Below are 23,474 nucleotides of genomic sequence, written 5' to 3'. Positions count from 1 at the left end.
TTTCAATCTACCCAAATTCTCCCATGTGACCCCCCTCCTCCGTGACCTCCACTGGCTTAAAACTAAAACTAAACTTAAACTAAATCAAGTAAGTGAAAGAATAAAATAAATGTCTCATGTTCCTATTCAAAAGTTCCATAATCTCGCTTCACATTATTGTGCCAAAACCAAATGCAGGTAAAACTTAGCCCACTTTCTTTGAACTGTAACTCTTTCAAACCTAACACCTAAACTTTAAGATGGATACAGTTTTTTTGTGGCTCTGTATGAAATATTCTCTTTATCCACTTTATTTTTAAAGGTTCACCTTTGCTGGTTTCATCTGAACCTTGACACTTCATTCAGACAGAAAACAGTAATGCACTCAAAGATGAGTAGATAACCTTCACACAACAAGGGTTATTCTGAATTGTCTAAACTTCAAAGTTGCTTTGCTGTGAGTTTTGGGCTTTCACACGAGTTGGGTATTTTCAGTCACTGTGTAACCCATGTGGATTTACACTTGTTGATACTGCCGTTTTTATATCTGGCGAATTCCCAAGGTAAGTGCCGAAAACACTCCTCAAGGACGCCTGGCGGAAGTTAAATCTAGTAAACATGCAATAAGCCGAGACATGAAATGAGATTAGAGCACGTTTGTAATTGTCCCCCACAATGAAATCAGGAGAGAGACTATGGATCGACCCTGGTCTGTTCATCCAAATGTCACGCGCAATGTCTGGGATGCCGGTGATTGGATTTAATAAAACTTTGCTTGGGTGGACTGGGTGATGACTGTCATTGCTTCATTGTGGCATTTTACAAATTGCAATGATTAGCCAAGGTGGCGCCGAACAACATCACATAATACTCACATGCACAATATCTTGAATGGTGTTATCACAAAAAAGGTAAAGGAGTTATACATCTTATTAGTCCATCTGTGCAACTTTTGAACTCCTAACACTGCTGCTATTTAAGCAGCATTTATCAATTATTTGATGGTCAGTATATTGCATAAATAAATACTCTTATCCATCATATATAAACAAACAGTACACAACATATAAGACTATATTGAATAGGCAAAACATGCATTATATAAGAATGTACAGGGACATATTCTGAGTCAGACATAAACAAAGAGATGAACTGTAATGCTAATGATGTGTTTGGCCTCTGTCACCTCCCAAGATACGCAGAGGATGTTTGTAAACGCACTTTTATAAAGTGATTGCATCTCTTTTATCATTTGCCACTGCCTGAGGAATTTCTGATAAAAATATCAGAAAAATTATACAGCACAATGACGATCGTTTCTGCTGAAGATGTGTCCCCTGAGCGAAATAGTTCATGCGTCAAGTAACCACCCACACCCAGTTAAATATTCAAACAAATACTTCAAATACAAATATGGTCACGGACCGAGCATATTTAGAGATTATCTGCCAAATCATGAGATCATCAATATTATGCTTCAGCTTTTTGTTTTTCAACGGTACTGCATGGAAGTGAAAGTAACATGACTGGGGAATTGAGCCTAATGATCATTAAATATGCTCTGTGTGGGAATCACACTCTGACATGCGTCAAATTATGTATGCCTATGATACAGGACGAACAGCTGATTTCACGCTGAAGTAACACATCACTGCTCCTCCTGGTGGATAGATAAACCATTGCAACTGGTTTCCACACATGGTGCTTAGGGGCGTTACGATTCGGCCCCACGTTCACTATGTCATTGCGGTGGATTTCATTCCATTCACGGACCCGTCACGGACCGGTTAGGGCCCAGTCACGGAGGAATTTTTTAGAGGCTTCATCTGTAATAATCATGACTTATGTGAGTCATGTGACTCACTCAAACTGCAATTGAAAAGAATGAAAATAGATGACAACATCATGTTCACCCTGCTGCCATCTGGCACACGATACATTAGTATCTGCTGCCGTGCCACAAGACTGCTGAGCAGCTTCATTCCCCACGCCGTGAGACTCAATTCATCATCCTTTTTCTAAAAATAGATGTAGCAGGACTCAAATATGGTTTTGTTTTTTAAACCCTTGTGATCTAAAAAGATGTATATATATGTGTTGGGTGTTGATGAAACTGTTACCTTTCTTGAATCACGTGGTCTACAGTGTTTTCAACTGAGATTTTGTCGGTCACGTCATCTTCTTCTTCTACAATGACAACCGGCTGGAGATTTAGCACCACCAATTCCAAGTATTCATACAACAGTAGTGGATGGAAATATACATTAATGTATTTTCTTTTGAAAAAGCAAGTTGCATCACTTTGTGTTGAGAAGGGGGCATGAGGACTCCGGTGAAGAGACATTTTTTAAATGGCCTTCAGCATATTTGATTTTAGGCAATGTAATGGGGGGATCAGTATGAGGTTGAGTACATAGCTATGGTGGGAAAAAAGTAGCATAATAATGACGACAATCATCCATATGCATGACATCCACAGCCATATCACCTTGTCATTCTAACAGAGCCAATATCACATCTACCGTTAAGCACCAGTGCTCATCAGTCAGCTATTCTCCCACAACATTTTTAACAAATTATGCTTTTAAAAAGCGATGAGGACAAAATCAGCCATTTTAAAAAAAAGTATGTCCCCAGCGTCCTCGGTGTAAATGATACCAATGGGAAAAAGAGTAAACATTTTTGGAAACCTGATGTGTTATTCCTTCTAGTTGTTTTAAAATAGAAGCCATTATTATTTATCTAGTCACTTACAACCCCAATGCTGACAAAACAGGGCACCGAGCAGGAGCTGAGATATTCAGTCAGGGTAGATGACAGGTCTCGGAATAGCTGAAGACAAAGCATTTGAAAGGATAACCTAAGTTTAGCTCCCTGCTGCGCTCAGAGCCTCCGTCTGCAGAACCGAAGCTCCAGTGAGACTCAGTTCTGAGTGAGAGATGATGCAGCTAATTGTTTTCCACCAGCCTCGCAAGCGGCGTTGACTGTCTCACAGTAAGGGGCCGTGACCGCTCGCCGGTGTCCAGGCATGTGTTAAAAGCCTTCCCACAGCGCAACACGCCCTGGACTCATTTCACACCCTTTTCATTGTGACGGAGCCCAGCCGCGTTTTGCGAGCGTGTGGGTGTGCGTTCGAGTTTGATATGTAGTTGTTTGTGTGTGATTTGAGTGTGTACATGCTCACTGGTATGTCTGCGTCAGCGCCTGTGTCTGTCTTTCCTGTGCGTGGACAACCTGTGTGAGTGTAGTTATCCTGGCGCGGCGGCCGGCGATGAAGGCAGCTACGCCTCTCAGTGTGATTTGTGTCGCCCGGGAGATTCCTGGTAGTGAGGAATAATTTCCACACGCCTGCTCCTCCTTCCACAAAACGTTCTGCTAATCCAATTTAGAGCTGGGAAAAACATTGCTGTCATGTTGTGTCACTCTCAAAATGTACTCTTTCTTATCTTTGTTTGAAAGCTTCATATATTGCTAAAATTTTGGGTTAATATCAAAAACAAAATTATTTATTTTTATGGACTTTTTGTGTCATTCGTTGACAGGCAAACCAAGCAATTTGATAGACAGGAAGCAGGGGTCAGAGGGTATTTTGAATCACTGAGAGGCTCGCGCAAATAACCTGCCGGGGTCAAACCACCATCACTTAAGTACCCGTTGTGCTGTCAAGATCTTTAAAGGCTCCTGTGTGTGTTAAGTGAACACATGAGTCGAGGGTAAATGTCACGGTTACATGGACACATCCTGTTAACCGCCCGTCCATTTCATTACAGAGAGCGCTGGATCACATGAATGATAGGTTGTGTTTCTGCGAGTGCAATGTGTGTCTTATCTGGAGAATAAAGTATTGTGTCACAGATTGGCTGCAGGCAGAGTGGAAAACAGGATGTGATCTGATCATATTGGTTTTTCCTCCCTTGAACATAAATGTGGCTTTATAGCTTTAGGATGTTTTAACCGTTATTGTGCACGGGGAGTCTGGCATGTTCTCAGTGACATGCTGCAGACAGACGTACCGGCGTTCATCCAGTTTATTACTATCCCTGCCAGTGTATTTATACCAGTGCCTGCACAGATGACATGTTCGTCATCACGCTGAAATAATGTGTGTATATGTGGCATCTTTGCTTACCTATTTGGTTTTATTCATATGTTTGCAATATGTTGTCCTGACCCATAAACACATAATGTGTCTTTTAGACTGGGTTTAGATTAGTTCTAATTAGAGTTTGACACAACTAGGTTTAAAATGGGTAAATCCAGAATGAAAAATTAAGCAGAGCTCTGTTGCACAGTGGAAAACTAATCTCTGTGTCGAGGTTTGCAATATGGTGAGGGCCCAAATGCAGACACAGCGAGGCAGACCTGTAAAAGTACAAAAAGCAAGCAAAATGAGGTAAAGTCATTTCGGTTTTAAAGAATATGTGAGAAGCCTTGATCTTATGTGGCTAACAATAAATATGTCAGCAACCAACCTGGCTGACATTGGTGATCTGACATTCTAACTCCTCTTGATGTAACATTAGCAAACCATTATACATTAGGTAGCATTTTGCTAACATTAGCCAACCTAACTTGTGATTGTCACAGTCTGCACCTCCAGTACTTTTCCACTCATCTCACCTCTGCTCCTACCTGCCAGCCAGCCACACCCCCCTCATTGCCTGACTCACCTCACCTGGACTCTCAGCTGCAGCTCATCTGCAATCAGCCAGTATAAAGGCTCCTCTGGCTCACTCACTCATTGCCAGGTTGTTCTTTGCCTTCATGACAGACTTTGCAGCGTTTTTCCTCAGACGGATTTCCAGGGGTCGTCCCTGCTTTGTCTTGACCTCCTCGTTTCTGCCCTGGTAAAGATCTTCGGTGTCCTGCCAGTTTCCCGGTTGCCTGTTTCTGCTTCAGCTGAGCTACAGGAGGCTCCAGCTATAACTCCGGTGGGTTTCATCTCCCCTAAGACTCTGAGTATTACTCCCTCCCCGGTCACCGGGTCTGCTCTGAAGTATCTATTCGCTCAGCTGGATTTCCTGCTAGCTGCATATTTCTTGTGTTTCCTGCCTGCCTGCTGGTCTTGGGAATTAAGACTCATTGCTAACTCTTCCCGGTGTGTCCTGCAATTGGGTCCTAACCAAACCCATTACAGTGATTGTACACAATGTGATGTGTCAGTGAAGATCTTGGCCTCAATATAATGTGACTTTACATCGTAATGTTAGCTTTAAACAAACGTAGGTGTCCTTGGTGATGGTGTCTCTTTACACCAGACAGAATTTGTCTTCGGTTTAGGGGACAGAATAAACAAAATGCCTTTCACATGGTTAGGGTATCGAGGTACAGGCACAGCTCCCCCAGCAACATCTTTTAACCATCTTCTTGTTTTTCTTTTCAACATAGACAAACCAGCACATACTTAGACTTAGACAGACTTTATTGTCATTCAGTGTGCAACAAGTGAACACAGAACGAAATTTCACATACACTGTATGTTTAACAGGAAACCGCAGAGTTGGCTGAGGTTCATCCGGGTACTGTGCTTGGTCAGCTGTTATTGGGGCACAGAGCAAAAATGGGCGGGACTTAGGAGTGGTCAATTGTCCCATAACTTTCTTTGAGGAACTTTGCTTAATCTAGCTCAAAAAAAGCAGCCGTTTAATAAGTTAAACCTCAACAAGTGTATGTTCAAAGTTGATAGTGGAACAAATTTATATTGGAGTCTAAACCTGCTAAATTTAATTCTGTGGACCAAAACTTTAGAGTAAAAACCACACTGAGGTTTAAAGAAATGTTTAAATTGAATCTTTCTTTCTTTCTTTGGTGCAAGTTAAACGGTAATTTAATAGGGTTTAAAAATGAATCCTTGTTGGTGCAACCCAGCCCAAATGTTCGATTTACCTTTTTAAAGCTCGGTGAATTGTGCTCTCCAGTTGTTGATTACTGAACCAAGAGAGAAAAAAAACAGTCAACAGTTCTTCTAGGATAGTTTTTCTTTGGGCCGGTGTAAGCCTCGGGGTCAGAGAAATGAGCCTGTGATCTGTGTGACAGAAGTGAATCGAACTCCTGTGAGACTTCTGCGGCCAAGGGACAGAAAATCTGGAGTGGATTTTGATGTTCTGCAGCGTCTGCAGAGACTTCAGTCGTCAGCTTGTGCACAATCTCTTCACATCACCAGCACCAGCTGAAGGTGTTCTGTCTGCTTCATGTGCTCTGCCCTCATGGTTTTGGTCTGCACTCTTGGTGTAGTAATCATACATTTTACCAAAATTACATGGTGTCAGCTGTCATTACTGCCAAAGTTCTTCTCTGCTGAGTGCTTTTGGCAAGTATTACACCTCCAGGTCACCTTCTTACTTCTTGTTGCTTCATCTTATATATAAAATATCAAGCTCCGTTTTTTTGGCTCCTCTTACACTTAAATGTGTGCAAGTTTTGCAATGTGAAATTATGTGCTTTGTCACTGAAGGATCCCACCTGGGTTACCACTTAGCTTAATCCACTTCATTTTGCACAGAATGGCCCATGACTTTGGAAATACCGTTATTTGCTGAGGCTATGGCATAATTTGCTTTGGCTCAGCATAACCTCCACCTCTAAACCCTCTCACATTTGCTGGAGAAATCTTGCCTCTTTGCAGATCTTGTGCATTTTGTGCGCAGGACCCTCGTCTCTCCTGCAGCCTCCATTGGATGAGCTCTTTTGCTTTAGGGCTATAGACGTAGGGCTACGTCTGTAAACTCTGCATCAATGGTAGTATGTAGTTGAAGGGGTATTCCAGCTATTTCCCATAAATTGACATTTGAGTTTTTTTTTACCACCAGTAACGCTATGGAGCAAGGTTTCGAAGAACAGGTTTTGTATCTTGTGCATGCAGGTCACCTTTTTTTAAAACACACTAATAATTTTTCAAACTTGGTGAGCGAGCAGCGCTTCAATAACTCATTCTTTTTTTTACCGGCAGTTGTACATGATTGAGTCATCTGTTAATAATGAATGATAAAATCTGCAATTAAGTGTAGTAAATGTAGTTTTTACTCAACTAACTATTGAGCTAATTAAACCAAATAAATCAACGCTGCCATGGCTAACCAATTATGATGGGTACGTGAGATCTTTAAAAAATGGGTGGGCAGATATTTTATTGAATTGCTGGCACAAGCTGATTAATTCAATATGATTATGTTTAAAGTAATTATCATTGGAAATGAATTGAATGGGCAGTCAAGTGCCGCCATGTACATTTAATAGCAGGTGTGCCCTCAGTTTATTTCATTGTCATAAATGTTTTTACTTCTCTTGTAATTATTATGATTATTACTGTTATATTTTAATAGACTTGACTCTACATGAGGCACATGTTGAAATAGAGCATACCCTGTTGCTAATTATTTTCCTAATTAAATTAGCTTCAAGGATTGTTTCACCGAAATCACAAATGTTTTCATTCGGCCCCGCTGGTGGCTATACAGTCATGACTGAGGACATCTAAACTGAGCAACATAATGGAAAGTGGCATGATTACACACTATAGTAAAGTGGTAAAATATAGCATAAGAAAGATAGCTCTGCATTAGTGCGACACTCACAGCTTTTAAAATCCCTACATTTTGAGTATAATAACACTTATCGGGGAACGCTGCCCTGCGATTTTTGAGTTTGAGACACTAACTGTTAATAATTTATGCTCATTAGAAATGGCACAATAGTGGGACATATAAAGAGCCAATCTTTATTCATTCAAATAGAGGTCACCCACACTAGGTGTCTTTCTTCTGTAGATTATAAATTGCTTCTCTCTCCGTCTGTCTCTCTCCGTGTCTCTTCCTCCACCCACCATCTCTCAGCGTTTGAGAAAGTCGACTGAATTTAAATGGGATAAATCATAAATCTGATTAGCTGAATATTCTCTGTGATCTGCGGGGCAATATGGAAGAAAGGTGATGAATTGAAAATGATGAGGAGACTTCTTTCATTTTGATTTTTTATTTTTTTCTTTCTCTCAGTCTGTCTTCCCATCCACCCCCCGTCAGGAGTTTAGTTGAATAATTTACTAGCAGGGCAATAATGTGAGGTACTTCATTAGATGGAAAAGCTCTCTGGTGTCAGCGGAGATGTCTCCTAATTGAGAAGCCTTTGATGAATCCCGATCAGGGCCGTGACAATTTCAACAGTCTCGAGACGTATTACAGTAACCTGCGATTTTGAACAGTTGCCAAAGAGGTTTCATACTGCTCCACAAACAGTCATTAACTCGCCATTAACAATAGCTCAAGGTGGACCGAAGCACACTTCAGCAACCTAAATTGAGACGGTGGTTTTGAACTGAAAACATCTAACACAGCTGGGTGACAGGGCTTGTTTTTCTTTGAAGGAAACTTTGAAATCATTCTTACAGACAGAATTACACACCCACAACACATTTCAGACCCTCAGGGAGACAAACAACACAACAAAAATATACACCACACTGTCTGGTGTTGAAAAAGGTCAGGACTGTAAAATAAGTCCTAAATGGGGCCGAGGATTGTCGGCGTCTGACACCTCTGAAACCACCTGTGCCCCAAAAGGATCAGGACTTTTTCCAACCTTCCTGCTATGAAAAAGAATAAACTGCAGCTGAACTTACTTGCCACTTCTTCTTCAAAGTAAAATAAAAGACTCACATTTAATTGGAGCGATGCTTTTTTACATCAGGCCAAAGATGCGTTTCATTACAGGTTGTAAGGTCAGGAGGCAGCATCGACTTCTGAGCCTGACGACTTCACATTATTCAGTCTTATTCTGTTAGCTGCAAAGGTTATTAGCTCAAAATTTTAGAGCTTTATCAGAATTTGAAGTTAATGAAAAGGAATGACATAAAGTTATTATACGAAATGGGTTCTTGGCTGGCTCGAGATATTCCAGCAAGAATCCATGAAGATTTTATAGAAACACAAAAAGGTTTTACTGCCTGACAAATGGTTCTGAATGTTCCACTACAGAATGGTTTCATGTACTTTAATCTTGTCCGCTGTATTTATCTTTACAAACCCCATAAGTTGAGTAGACCAACAAAAATGCAGTCTGCTTTTGGAATCTACCAATAACAATATACTAAGGCAGGCAGTGATTTTCAAACCAGGGGCCCTTTGTGTAGCTGCCAGCGTATACATGAAAAGATTGTGTTGTAGATCAACTCCATTTAAAAAGATGAAAATGTGATTTGTTGAAAACATTTATCCACATTTGAGTCTGTTGTAACACCTGGAAAATCTACATGTTGCAGTTGAGTGTGTGTCAACTACCTCTTTACCAAGCAGAGAAGTCTAAATGGTTGTCTAAAAGGAAAAGTAATCATTGAAATAGCTTAAGCACTTTAATGAAAAGTTCACATAGTGAGCTAGAAATATTGGAAAGGTGGAAAAAGTGAAAGGTAGTGGATTAATTCTTGAAATAGACAACTTAAGCATGAACCTCTCAAAAAGCTAGCAAGAGTAATTGACGACTATTAGAAATGGTTACCTAAAAGTCATGTATAAATGGTTGAAATAGTTAAACGTAAAGTATAAATGGTTGGAATAGTTAGCCAAAAGTAGCTACTGGATACATGGTTAAGAGTCATGGATAAATGGTTGGAATAGTTACCTAAAGATGATAAATGATTGAAATACTTTTAAACTAATGGATAAATGGTTGATTTAGTAAAAAGTAATGTATAAATTGTTGAAATGGCTAAAAGTAGCTAATGGACACATGGTTGCAATAGTCAGATGAAATCAATAGATAAAAGGTTGAAACAAGCAGATTCTGCCACTTTAAGTGTTGTAGTGAAATGCAAACCCGACCAAACCGACCTAAACATCGACAGTTCAATTGTATGAAAAATATTGTACTGATTTCTTATATCATAAATAATGTTAAATAACATCCTGTTCAAAAATCAATTCTAATGAACGCATTTGGAACATGACAGATGGTGTTGATGAAGGGGTACTTGAGATGAATTGACAAGGCTGTGGGCGTACAGGCTTGTAACCTTTTTATATTACAGTATACCGAAAATTCTTTTAAAGTTGGTACTTCTAGGTTTTGCAGATCTTCTGTGCAGTACCATGAGACAATACAAATGCTTTTATCATGCCTTTTTTTTTTTTTTTTTTTTTTTTTTTTTTATAGATTGGTATCTTGCATGGGAACATATAGGTGTGACATAAACGTAACATGTGCTTAACAATCTATAACTGTCAACTATCAATTTATTGATAACAAAACAAGCACAGTACATTAGTTTTTATCTAACCTTGGTGACCTTCTTGGCCAGGCACATTAGATGTAGCCCAGACTCCGTGAGCATACAGAGTGAGCTGAGTGTGTTTTATCATGCCAGGGACACTGCAGAGGAGAGACCATTGATCTGTGAAACACAGTGTCAAACCTCTGCTCTGTGAACAGTGAGTTGGCTGCACAGCTACACATAAATGGCAAATGTTTTCTCCTGAAGGCTTAAATACTGCATTTCAAAATGTAACTTTTCACTACCTTTTTTTTTTATATATATATACTTTACTATGCGCAAAAGGGTCGGGTTAGATGGACTGTAAACTTGAGGGTGTGGTGCATAAGCATTGTTATCAGCCAGCCACACTTCTCATCCTATACCCTATTAAAAACCTGTACCAGCCAGTGGTGCATGATGGTAATGTAATAAAGGCTCATCTGAGAGTTGAGACGCGTAATAAAAAAGCTCACATATAGGTTCTGTCATTTATCTTGGTATGAGATCTGCGAACATGGCATTTGTCAAATGGTTCAAGGTCAGTGTGTTGACAGGGATGCACCATGTCCCTCGTCCTGTTTCCTGATTTTATGGAGAACATCCAGCTTCTCCAGTGGTGTTCTTTCATGATGTCTTTACGGCCTGATCAGCCTGCAGATTTCAAGTGCACTCGAATAGCGTACTGCTGAATGTAAAATGGCTAGCAATTGGGTTCATTTTTAAAAGACGGGCTTGTTCCATCAAGTAGGGGATGTATATCCAAAGTGAAGGAGTAAGGTGGTAAAAGAGCTGTCATGATGTATTCCCGCTGATTACCTTATGATTGTGGAGAGAGAGCATAAAATGATGGTTACTGTGGTAACTTTACCTCTGCTGTTATTTTAAACCGTTCGGTGTTTATTCTGATATACCGTCAAACTCAAGGACGTTTTTACTGAAAAAGACCTGCCTGGATTGCATTTCAACCTCTCGACGGCACTCGAAGCAATACACCCACACAAATACATCCCTTGCATTCTTTCAACTCTAAAAGCTTTTTTCCTGAAAACCTAGGAAGGTGAACGAATGTGAGGCACTGGGGAAGAAAAGGTTGAGAAGCAAAGAGAGAGTGACTGACCATAAGAAAAGAACTTGGCAGAAATACATTATTTTCCTGGACTATTTAAATATTTCAACAAAGCGCAGGTGCATTGAAGCACTGCTTTGGATGTATTAAGAAAAGTGAATATGGTGTAACCACTAGGCTTTATTGGAAACAGACTGTAAAACTGTTGAAAGCACACCTCAAACTGCAAACAAGCTCAATTATTACTCGTCTTATTATGCATCTTTAAACCATGAAGACTTTATGTTTGCAACACTTTCCCAAAATCTAGAAAAAGCAATTTTTATGTCCATTATGCCATTGCTCTGTCCAGGTTTATGGGCCTAATGGTAACTCTAAGAACTAACTATCTAAGAACGTCTGCTCTGCCTCTCCTCGTCCATCTGGAGAGAACCCAGTAGAGGTGATTCAGTCGTGAATGTTTCTGTACATGTGCATATGCTTTATGTTTACATACTGTACACAGTATTTATGTAGGAGCCTGTGTATTTCCTTTACACGTTCAAAAACAAACGTGTTTGCGTCAGCAGTACAGTGAACAGTGCGGCTGATATAATTGAGATTAAATTACATTGGATGCTGCATCATTTCCTGTGAAGCTCACGGGTTTAGGTAGGCATTGTAAATCCAACATTGCAATGGCGGACCCCGCCACGACTAATAAAAACAACTATATAATGAGGTAGCTACATATTACCATACAATATAAATACATTATAACTTTAAAAGTGCACTATGTAGTTTTGGGACTAAATAAACAAACTGTATTTGTTTTCACGGCTGAATAAACTAAATAAAACAAATTGGCCTTAAAGGACAACACAGTTTCATTATGTTTTACTTTGTTTATATGTGGCGGACCCTGCCACCTTTTCTAGCTTCAAACAGTGTTCTGGGGACCTTATTTTCCTCTGAGAACAGGTTGTTTATTCAGTTAATGGGAAAATAAGTACTGAGTTTGTTTTATTACCTCCTTTTTAATATTGTAAATATTAAAATTCTGAGTTTCTCCAAAACTACATAGTACCGCTTTAAACTCACAATATGGTGAGACCCCAGTAGAGGTGGTTCAGTCATGCGGTCCTAAGTGTGTCTCCCAGTGGAGGTGTAATGGGCATGACCACCTGTGAAGGAACCCCAGGGGTGACCAAAGCTGTGATGGAGGGCAAATGCCTCACAGCTGGCTCGGGAACACCTGGGGATCACGCAGTTGGTGGGAGTTGCCCTGCAGAAGCATTTTTCTGCTCCGCCCTGCATAAACAAACTCCCTGAGGTAGCCAATAATTTGCCATCCATCGATACAGCCGTCCATCTACTCCTACATGCCATCAAACACATCTAAAAGCAAACGGCACACAGGCTGCACACATTCCAATTTTCCTGCCCCCAACCTCCGACATTGAGCCTCCATATCTCCCGCAGATATAGTACAGCAGTGACCGGCACATTTGAGCCACAAACCCCTGTATTTCTCCATCGCTCACTCTCGCTATCCCTCCATCGCCAGCTGAGCGGGGCGTCGGGATGCTATCACGCCCCAGGCAATCAGAGATACAGTCATATGTCACAAATAGGTGTCAACTCTTATTACAGTGGGGAGGGGTTTCAAGGCAAGTGAAAACTCACTTATCAGAAAGGACATAGCTGTGACATATCGACCCACCCCCCACCTCACCCCCCACTTTCTCCATTTGCCAGGCCCGTGCCGGTTATCACCTTTTTTTCCTTCACAGGCCGGCGATATTTGACCAATAACACAAATGTAATACCTCTCCCCTTCGCTCTCCGCCACTATCCCAGTTGATTTAATGGACCTGTAAACTGCGAGTATAGTTTATTCGATGTTTTTAAAGGATGGGAAGTGAGCCCGCAGGTATGGGAAGGACATACAGGGCTTCAGCTCTACTTTTATACAGTAGCCTTGACTATTATCAAGTTATTTGTTGGAAATTGGTATGATTTATTGCACGGTGTTAGCTTCGGCCTAGTTTAGCAAAGTTGGTATAGGAAAAGTTTTCATATCTCTTATCATCTTTTTCCATTTATTGCATTTGCTGTCGCCTCGAGGTGTTCTGTGTTGAGAGCGTTTCTGAAACAAAGTTTTGGGGTCATGTTTGCACAAGTTATTGTAAAACTGTAGCTAATGTAGTGTTTGGTAACAAGTTTCTGATGCTTTGTCTGAGGAGAGTGTCCTTTAAATGTGTTACAAGTTTTAATGTTTAAGTTTGGTATCTGCAGAGTTATTCAAGTAGTGCCAAGACGTGGTCACATTTTCCCCTTTAGCATGCCTATTAAAGGACATGCTTTGTTTCATCTTTCTCTTTAATGGATATATTTTAAACGATGCACGATCAAAGGAATCGACAGAGTCACTCAAGTGGCAAATCTCAATTCTTGCAAATCAATGAACTCTCCACCAAAGTCAAATGATCTGACATGACTTGAGAGAATGAAATCCATATCCAGTTCTTTGTGCGAGAAATATAGCGCTCATTTTGTACAAAAGCACACTGGAGCTGAACAAAATAAAGGCCTGGCATCATACATCATAGAAGGTTTATGGTGCATTGACTTTGCTGATCCACGCTGCAGCCTTTGTAGCCCGGGGTCATGGGAACGTGTGAGGAAAACACTGCAGTTGTGGCGAACTTCAGTTGTGTTGCACTTATAGTCACCCTATATAGTGTATCTATATTATAGCTGTTGTTCAACTTATAGTGTGCTTTCATGCATCTTAAACATCTTTCAGTGCAGAAACAATTTCATCAGGAGACAGTGAGGGAGAAGTGTGCTTGCATGTTTAGGTATGTATGTGTTCATATACAGTACTAATATATATATATATATATACTGTATGTATACAGTATTTGGGTGCGAGAACTTGTGCATTTCTTTTTCATGTGCAAAAATAAACACGTGTCCGATTCAGCAGTGCAGCGAACAGCGAGGCTGATATAAATGAGATTAAATTACATTGTATTTTACGCTGCATCATTGACTCTATTCACAAGGCGCCCATTTTCCTCGTATAAATGTTGTCAGGTTGTATAAATGTTGTGAATGTGAATGTTACCGGTTGAGTGGCAACTGAAAAGTTATTGTTTATGAAAATCTGGAGGGAAATTGCGCCATATTTTGAGGTTATTAGCTAGTGTTAGCATGCAGCCACTTCCTAGCTAACATTACCATTTGATACCAGCCAGTGTTTCACTTCAAGGCTTAAATAAATGTGTTCAAGATATGGTTTGATATTTTGAAACGTATTTATGCCTTTCCTTTCGTGTCGTGTAACACTATCAAACAGTAATGTTAGGTTATGTTGAATGCTAACGTTAGCAGCTGTCTAACAGAAGCTAATGGGTCGTCAAATATGCTGTTTTACCTTGAAGAATAGCCTGATATCCCTCCAGATTTTCACTATCCATTGACTTTTCAGTTGCTGATCAATCTGGAAGCAGTGAAATGACAACGATTTGTTTTACGGCTTGTAATGTGGAAGACAGCAGCACCGCAGTTTAGCTTCCCACCCTGAGCCTGATGTCAGAGGAAAATGGCTGCTGTGTGACTATGGTTGATTTCCAGTGAATCCCACTGGCTTAGGTAGGCAATTTAAATCCAACATTGGAATGGCGGACTCCGCCACGACTAATGACCACAACTATATAGTGAGGTAATTACTGAATATACAGGAGATACATTAAAAGGTTATTGCGGTAAAACGTTGACAACAAATAGTTTTAAAAAACGGGGTTTGATTTCATAAACATTACTTTAAACTCTTCAATAAGTGTTTAATGCATCTTGTTAATGTGCAGATCTCAAAGCCATTTTCAGTACAGAAATCTAGGCCATTTTTTTACAGTCAGAGCAGAGCTTATGTAATTATGTCAAAACTGATCAATTAATAGATTAACTTCTGAGTGCATTCAGTGATACTCTGACTGAATATTATGTCAGTTTCAACAATGAAACTGTCACATTCATTGTTCTTTTCTTGTAGTTTAATCAAGACATCAATTTACACATAAATGCCACAAATATGACAAAGCATACAAATGACTGCTTTACATATTAAATGGAGTTATGCCATTTAGCCCAGTTTGCTGCTCTCTCCTGCACATGTGGCCGAGAGCCCCAGCTGTTGATGAATGAATTTCAATGCATTTCAGTGTCTGTGTGTAAAGGAAAACAGAGGAGCAGCGAGTGACAATTCTACTTTAAACAAACCTTAATTATAAACCCATTCTTTTTATTTCATTCATACTTCTATCATACTTTTTCAAACCCAATTTTCCCCTTCAACTCTCCATTCAACCATCTCCTCGCTCTTGCTTAATCTTCGCCATTATCGCAAACCATCTCCCTATTCCTTTTTCTATCTCCTCAACACTTCTGATTTTATCGCCGTCTTCTCCTCCGTCGCCATCTGGCCATTCCTCTCCTCTGTGGCAGAAGCGGAGGCTCCTGGACGCCGGCTTCGTCTGGAGAGATGGAAAAAAAAAAAAAAAATCACCTAGCGGGAGCTCGTCAGCCATCAATCTTCCTCTCCACCATTGCTTCATTCACCCTCTCCTGCTCTCCTTCACTATCGCTTCCTCTGTGTCTGTTCTGTATCTCTGTCTGTCTGTCTCTGCCCCCCCCCACCCTCCCTCTTTAATACCGTCTTCAGTCAAGGCTGGACACGTGTGATGGCCCTCCTTTCTCCTCTATGCCATCCAGCCTAGACCAATATAACCCTCCTCTCAGCCCCTCTCCTTATTACTCCTCTGTCTAGATAGGATCTCCAGGAGGCTTCAAGCCATTGTATTTCCTTCAGTGACCGTCTTTATAGAATAGATCCGGATGGGAGATGGCTTAGCTAAAGCCACAGTGGAAATCCTCAACTGATGGTTTCATAAGGGGGGCTATCCTGGCTTAGCTGCCACGTTGGGCGTAATGTGCCTAAAACCCACTTTCACACACGACTCTCCGCCGTCGCCAAGCACTTACGTGATGTTAGTTCAACTGTAAGCCAATTAAACTGCTTTTTGAAGGGAAAAAAATCAGGCAAAGATCCATAAAGATAAAGTTGTGGATTAGTTATAAACCTTGTTAAACACTTAAGGGTCTCAAAAAGGGGACCGGGGTTACGGCCTCGCGTTCAGTGGCTAATGTCCGTGTACGGAGCCTGGGGATCACAGAGGGGTTTTAACCTACCCTGTCAGCCTAAATTAATGAGGTAATTAAGGGCTCAGGTGGAATTAGCAGTAGACACCTTAAGTGCCCTCGGGCAGTCAGATAGGCAGGCAGGATGTAAAGCTGCAGTATAGCTGGAGGACAGATGCTGCCATCGAAAAGCTGTGGCGAGGAGGAAAAGGTCAAAACAGACAACTGTTGTACGGTAGGACTTCGTGTCGACTATATTGAGTTGTTGCGATGACAGTTTGTGAAAACTGGTTGGCACGCCGCCGCTGTCCCCGGCGACGGGAAGGATTTAGTCGGAAAAAATCACAGCGGTTTGTTTTTTCACGTCAGGTCTATGGTGATAAGGGATCAGGTGAGCATAAGGAGAATTTAGGAGGATCCTTTAAGGGAGTTTAATGTGATTATATTACATAGACTGCTGCAGTCATAAAATCAGCCAATTTAAAGCAGCCATAAAAGACTCCTCCTGGAATAATATTCAGATGATGAATCCTTAATATCTCCACTGTAGCTCAAAGGATCTCCCCCATTTCACTGGGGGGCTGCTGGGGTTTTTTGATTTCATCTTCTTCAATTCTTGTAATGCTACTCTTAATTAAATTCACCTGCGTTCACAGGGGGTAACTGCGAGCGCCATTTGGTACGTCAGCCAACGCTCCTCTGGCAGCTACTTTGTCAGAACTGAAGAGCGAATGCAAATCTGCAGTGAAGCCAAACAAACATTCTTTTAATAGAAAAAGAAATCAATAATTGGTCTTTTTCCAATATAAGAGGGCAGGGCTCAGTACAGTTGCTGAGGAGCTGTAGGTGTGCAGCAGCTCTTCATCTTCCAGCTCACTGTGGCTGCTCCTTCTTGTTTCATTACCCCCTGCAATATTCAAAACTGATCCACTGTCAGGAAAATGCTGAAAATTACCTCTTTCTTGTTTCGTAGGCACATTTTGATGAACGGTTTCCAACCCCAGTGAGAAATACATTTCCTGTGACTGCTTCACAGTAAAAGTCAAAACGTCATACAGCTGTGACATGATATCTTAAAAATGAACAGTAACCAGTGAGGCTTATCTCAGTCACGTAAAAGTACAGATCTTAACATTGGATTCAGTTTATGCCTCACTTATCAGCTCATTCTCATCAGAAAAACGGCCACATAGATCGACCGCACAAGCAGCTTACTATTTACATTTGTTGTTTGGTGGCAACCACTCTTGGCCGTAGTACGAGGAAGTCAGGCGACGTAGTATAAAGAGCAACAAAGTCTGCATACAAATGAGGATGACTGGGTCAAAGGAATTGTCAACAAAAACATGATTTTCACTGGGGTTGGGCCCATTCACCGTAAGTTACGTCTCCATTCTCAGTTAGGCAAACCCAAGACGCCTGGTTTTATTGGTGGTAGTTTTTTTTTTTTTCTTCCTCAGCATAGCTGGCTGGCCAACTTTGTATCATGCTTCTAAGGTTGAACACAGCTAAGTTACAGACATGTGGAGACAAAGACCCAGCATTGGGATGTATGTCTGATGTTGCCTGGCAGGGATGTGAGAGCATGGACATTTTAAGAAACCTGGATCGGGTGTTGGAGATGGCGCCCCGTTCATTCCTATGAAAGTGGCGCTTGAAGCCAAAAAGGGGCCACACAACACAGATCATCTGTGTTGTGTGGCCCATAGAGTGTGTGTGGCGCTCTTCCTGGGAGCTTGTGTGAGAGATGATCTACAGTGGTTCCTCCTCCAACGACAATGCCATCATCCATCGCAATATTTTTACTGTCGACACAATCATATGCCAATTCATTAGACATCGCCCAAACCTAATTTTACCTGGGAGAACGCTGTTAATGTCCCATGTGAAACCAAAAGTCAGCTGTGAGTTAACCTAACATAGTAACGTAGTTTACTTAGGTCATGTACATAACATATCGTAAGTTATCTGCGTAATGTATGTACATAAATTGTAACAGTGTACTCACTGAAACCCTAATCATGATTTTTTTTTTTTTTTTTTTTGTTTTTTTTTTATATGTGGGAAAAATGCAGACCAATTTGTACTTGATCTCCTGAAAATCTTAAGAATTACAAAATTAAAGTACTAGAACCAGATGGATCCCACCAACAAACACAATGTGTACCTCACCTAGGTTGTATGAGATGGCTCCTCTCTTACAATGTATCTATCATAAAGGAAATGACTTACACCTTCATTCATCCTGGACTATTTCATGGTGAAATGGGTAGTGCTCAATTATGTAAAATTCTTGTGCTTATACGTTGAGTTTTGCACCTATTTGAACAACTCCACATCAGGCTGCTGATAGACTTTGTAGAGACTTGCTGATTGGAGGTCTCCATTTGTCCTCAAGTTGGACCGATAGCTGACTAAAGAGCTGTTTAAGCGGACAAAACTTCATCAAAGGGAAACGAGTGCTCTAAAGTGGAGTTGGAGCATGTCTGGGGGTCTTATGCCCGTGACTGATGCATATAATTGGACAAGTGTGATCATAGCAGGGATGGTGAGTGAAGTGACTCCACATTAGTGATTGAGTCAGAGACACAGGTGGGGTTTTAACCCGACGTTTTTCTAATTCAAAACGCTGCGGGGAACCCCGGGTGGTTTTTTCAGGCAAACACGTTACAGCCTTATTACAGTCACAGTGATCATTTTCTGTCCATCGGGCAGACGTAATTAGGTTCCCCCGCTCACACTGTCTCTTCCAGTGTCAGTGATATCTCATCAGAGAGAGTGCGCTATATAGAGACAGTAAAATGAGTAATTGTTACACAGAACGTAGCCTGTGGGTGTTCCTATCAATGACATCCACCGTCCATGCATTCATGCGTGCGATCATGAATGCGTCCTCAGAGAAATACCCGACGTATTCAGAAATAGACATACAGGAGAAAATTGCATTATTATATTGAAATGTTCATTTGAGGTACAAGTTTGTGCCAACTGATCTCAAATAAGTCAGTTAAGATAACACCCAGACTGGAGAGCCAGGTCTGTGCGGGGGAAGAAGCACTTAACCTAGACGGGCGCCATTCAATTGAATAATTTGCATGGGTGGGAAGCCAGAGGGGGATCATATTGTTGTTGCAGTACAGCTGGCTGATTTTTCTGCAAACAGTCTTTGTGTCTACACCCTCAAAATTGCTTTGTCATTATTGTTTGTATACATGTTGCTATGCATTTAGCTTAGAATGTCTGATTAGTATATTATTATCCATACAAAAGCACAGATAACATGTCTCTAATTTACAGGGCTTGACAAATGCCTATGAAGTTTAAATACTGATCTGAAAAAGTCCCATGGCCAATTTTCCTCTTCATTGTTCTAATAGGTTTTGTTAAACATCAAGTAATTTGAAAACTCAAACAACTACTGTGTAGTATTTGGCAAAATAATAAATCTTAATGTATCGTAATGTAGAAAGTTTCTGGAAACAAATTTTATGGCAATTTTTTCTACAAAATCCCTTGTATTACAAAAACTGTAATCCAACCTGAATACTTTTGAAAAACTTTTAAGTCACTTCAAAATAAAACGTTGACATTATTGCACCTTATACAAAAAAAAATGGATGCAGTCACACAAATTTGAGTCCCACAAATATTGTTTTTTCTCATTTTCAATGCACATGAAATGCATTTTGCATGGTCAAATCAGATTAACCTAACAGAACAGTACTAACACAAACTACTGTGTGTTTTATACAACATGTTGGATGCTGTTCCTTTTGTACAGGTTTTTGTTCGTGCTGTTTTTTTTTTGTTTTTTTTAATCACATACAACATGGAGGACTTGTTTTCTAACACAAGAGGGGCAATCACTCCAAATGTTCATCTCCCATTTTCAATGTAAATAAAAAGGAATTAAAGCTTCATTGTCCATAAATCATTGTTAAAAAACAAAACAAAGAGCAGAAAAGCTGCTCAAATATGTCAATTTAAGATAATGTATATGTTTTCTTACATTTATTCTCATATCTAAAAGAAATAATGGGACAGATGACTCATATCTAAGTATGTATTATTAAACTAACTTAAAAGTGGTGAACAAAAAAGTCATGGCCATCTGTATCTATAGTATCTTATGTTATAATTAAGAAGGGGGCAAGTGTGCAATGTGTTTTTCTTCTTCCTGCTCCTGTTTTGTGTATTGTTTGTCTTGCTTGTCGCAATTGTTTTGGGAATTATACACTGAAATGAGCAAAATAAACCAAATATGAATGCCCGAACGAATGAAACTCAAATGTCAAAGGTGGTGTTGCTGACAAAGTCCTGAAATATATAATAATAATAAGTACGTTCGCCACAAAATGGAGCACTTGTCTGCAGAACCCTGTACTTTTCATGAGTTTCATCATTTTAAAACTTCTATCTTTTAGGAAGTAATTGAAAAATCTAATCAAGTAATCCTAAAAAATATAACTATAATCATTAAGATGTAATGTAACCTGTTACTACCTAACCCTGGCGCTAGATTGATATATACTCTACTTTGTCGTATGATTTCCAAAGGTTAGAAGGTCACAGGATTGAAAAACATGCCAAAACGTGTCTCTTTAAAGTGACACGTTAGCATTCTTATCAGGGGAAACTTTTCTTTGCAGCATCTTGAAAAGACATAATTCACCTCTAAAGATAGGGCTACAAAAACAGACTTGTGAGAAAGGGTGCGGCATTGTACTCGATGGCAGCGGACTCTTCAGCAGGGGTTGTGGTTGCTGTTGTTGTCACGGTCGTCCTTACAGTGTGTCCTCTGGTGTCAGTCAATAGTTTGGTTCCTGCAGCTTTGACTCCTCTCCTCCAGCACATGACAACGAGACCCGCCGTGCACTCTGTTGGACCGACTCCCTTCCCTCTCTCCTCTCTGCTCTCTATTTTCTCTTATCCCGGGGTTATCCACATATGACACCTGCCAAGACGGCACCGTAGACGCAATCTGACATTTCATTCTCACCTTAACCCTGAGTGTTTCACTCAATTGCGACCTCCGTGTGTCCACAGTCCAACCCCCCAAAAACACAATCCAAATGCCAGAGAGAGCTATGAAACCAGCTCGGTGTGAGACCGAGGCTCATTTTTATTAGTTTAGTGAGAACTACTAGCTTAAACCCACTTTTTGGCATCCCGACTCGCCCGCAAAACGTCCGGGATCAGACCACAGGGCATAGGTGAATTTGTTGTAACTGACATTTTCTGCCGCGGTGCTCTTCTTCCTCTCCTTCGCCTCGTTTTTTTTTCAGGCTCACTGAACTGAGGGAAAATGACATTTAATTACAGGAGAGCAGTCACGCAGTTCGGCTAATTACGATCCCGGGAGTTCAGTCATCATATCTAATTAACTTTCACTTTCATGAAAGCTTAATGCAGCACCATAGCTGGGCGCTGCATGTGCCACACTTCAGGAATATTGACAACTCTTTGGAAATTAATTTTCAGAATAGACTTTTTTTTTTCTCCCCCTCTCTCTCTATCGCTCTCCAATAAACAGTGGAGAGTCCATGTTTTTTATGCCTTGATTTTAGCTTCGATGTTTGTTTAATTTATGGGACGATAGAAGATATTCATAATTGATCTCACCCTGCATTATGCTTAAATAGAAATGAATATAATCAATCACCTGGACGGCGGTGGCAATTCATAGCCTTATTGATTGTTAAAAGCACACTGCATAGTCTGATTCACATTCATTATGACACTCTCAGAGGACAATCAATTCATTATTATGCTTGCCCTTGACCACATTGTTAGTGTGCTTACTGGGGCATAATCTTCGAAGTGCATGTGTGCATTTGTTGGTGTCATTTTTCATGGATGGAGAGAATCTGGCTCGAAGACCTACTTGTGACCTTTTTTTATACAGTCCTTAGTTATCAGCATTTTAAAACACCGATTTGTATATTATTATTATTTTACTTTAAAGGTGCAATATGTAGTTTTGGGGATGAATATTTAATCAGGAGAGAAAGATCTTCATAGACTGTTGTTTTTTCTGTTGTTTTAATGCCTAAATAAACAAACGCTCTCATTTTTTTACTTTGTTTATATGTGGCGGACCCTGCCACCTTTCTAGCTTCAAACAGTGTTTTCCTCGGAGAACAGCTTGTTTATTCAGTTGTGGAAAAAATAAATATTTCTGAGTTTGTATTATAACCTCATTAATGTTGTAAATATGAGTACATAACAACAACAGAGTGCCCCTTTAATGTCAAAGCTAAACTGCATAAAATACATTTTTCCCACACATATAGCTCGAAGCCACCGCATTGCCACACAGTGTGATCCAATGTGACCTCTACTCCATGAGCCCCTTTTTGTATCCATTTGTTGTTGACCGAGTCGTACGCGTTATGCGCCCTGCCTTCTGCTTTATATGCTAATGCTGTTGATGGGATGCGTGTCTCTCTCTGAGACCTGGGATCGCACCAGAGCAGAAACCAGAGTGCTAATTGGTGGCTTGAAATCCCGTCAGTGCAGCCCGAGCTCTGTAAAGGTCATCTGCACTCATAAAATGGAGTGCTCACTTGTTTTTTTTTATTAACCGGCCTGACAGACTTGGCCCAGAAAATCAAATAAAAAATTGCAGTGAGGTATCGTTGTGCCCCGTGGCCCTGTTTAAGTCACAAAGGTTAGTTTTTAGTTACTCTTCTTGTCTCCATCGGATGTTTGTTTGTTATAAATGAGTAAATGGCTAGTAATATCTTTCTGGTCAGGATTATTGCCATTTTTCCAACAAATTTATTTACACATTTTGAAGTTTTATTAGAAAAAGGTTGGTTAAAAAATGGCATTATTAAAAATAAAGTATCCCTAATCTTCATCTTTCTTTTCTTTTCTTGGACCAAGACTGGCCAGGACAAGCTGGAAAGCATGCTAACTTCAGTAAATAGCTCTTCCACATAACACACAGAAGTCTGTGGATATTTTTTGTTACTTTTTTCAACAAAATATCTTACATGT

At 40.3% G+C, this 23,474-nt stretch overlaps 1 long non-coding RNA gene across 1 annotated transcript in view; it reads left to right on the top strand.

Annotated features, from left to right (window-relative positions):
* The first annotated feature begins 4,766 nt into the window (after window positions 1–4,766).
* The window catches only part of LOC141008090 (uncharacterized), a 63,785-nt gene continuing 45,077 nt past the window's right edge, over window positions 4,767–23,474 (top strand). Inside the window, exon 1 of the long non-coding RNA XR_012180054.1 lies at window positions 4,767–4,910. This is a non-coding gene — a long non-coding RNA (uncharacterized lncRNA). The remainder of the gene's footprint in view (window positions 4,911–23,474) is intronic.

Source organism: Pagrus major, chromosome 14 (assembly GCF_040436345.1).
Source record: "Pagrus major chromosome 14, Pma_NU_1.0".
Lineage (NCBI taxonomy): Eukaryota > Metazoa > Chordata > Actinopteri > Spariformes > Sparidae > Pagrus > Pagrus major.
This window is presented reverse-complemented; position numbering and strand designations above follow the sequence as displayed.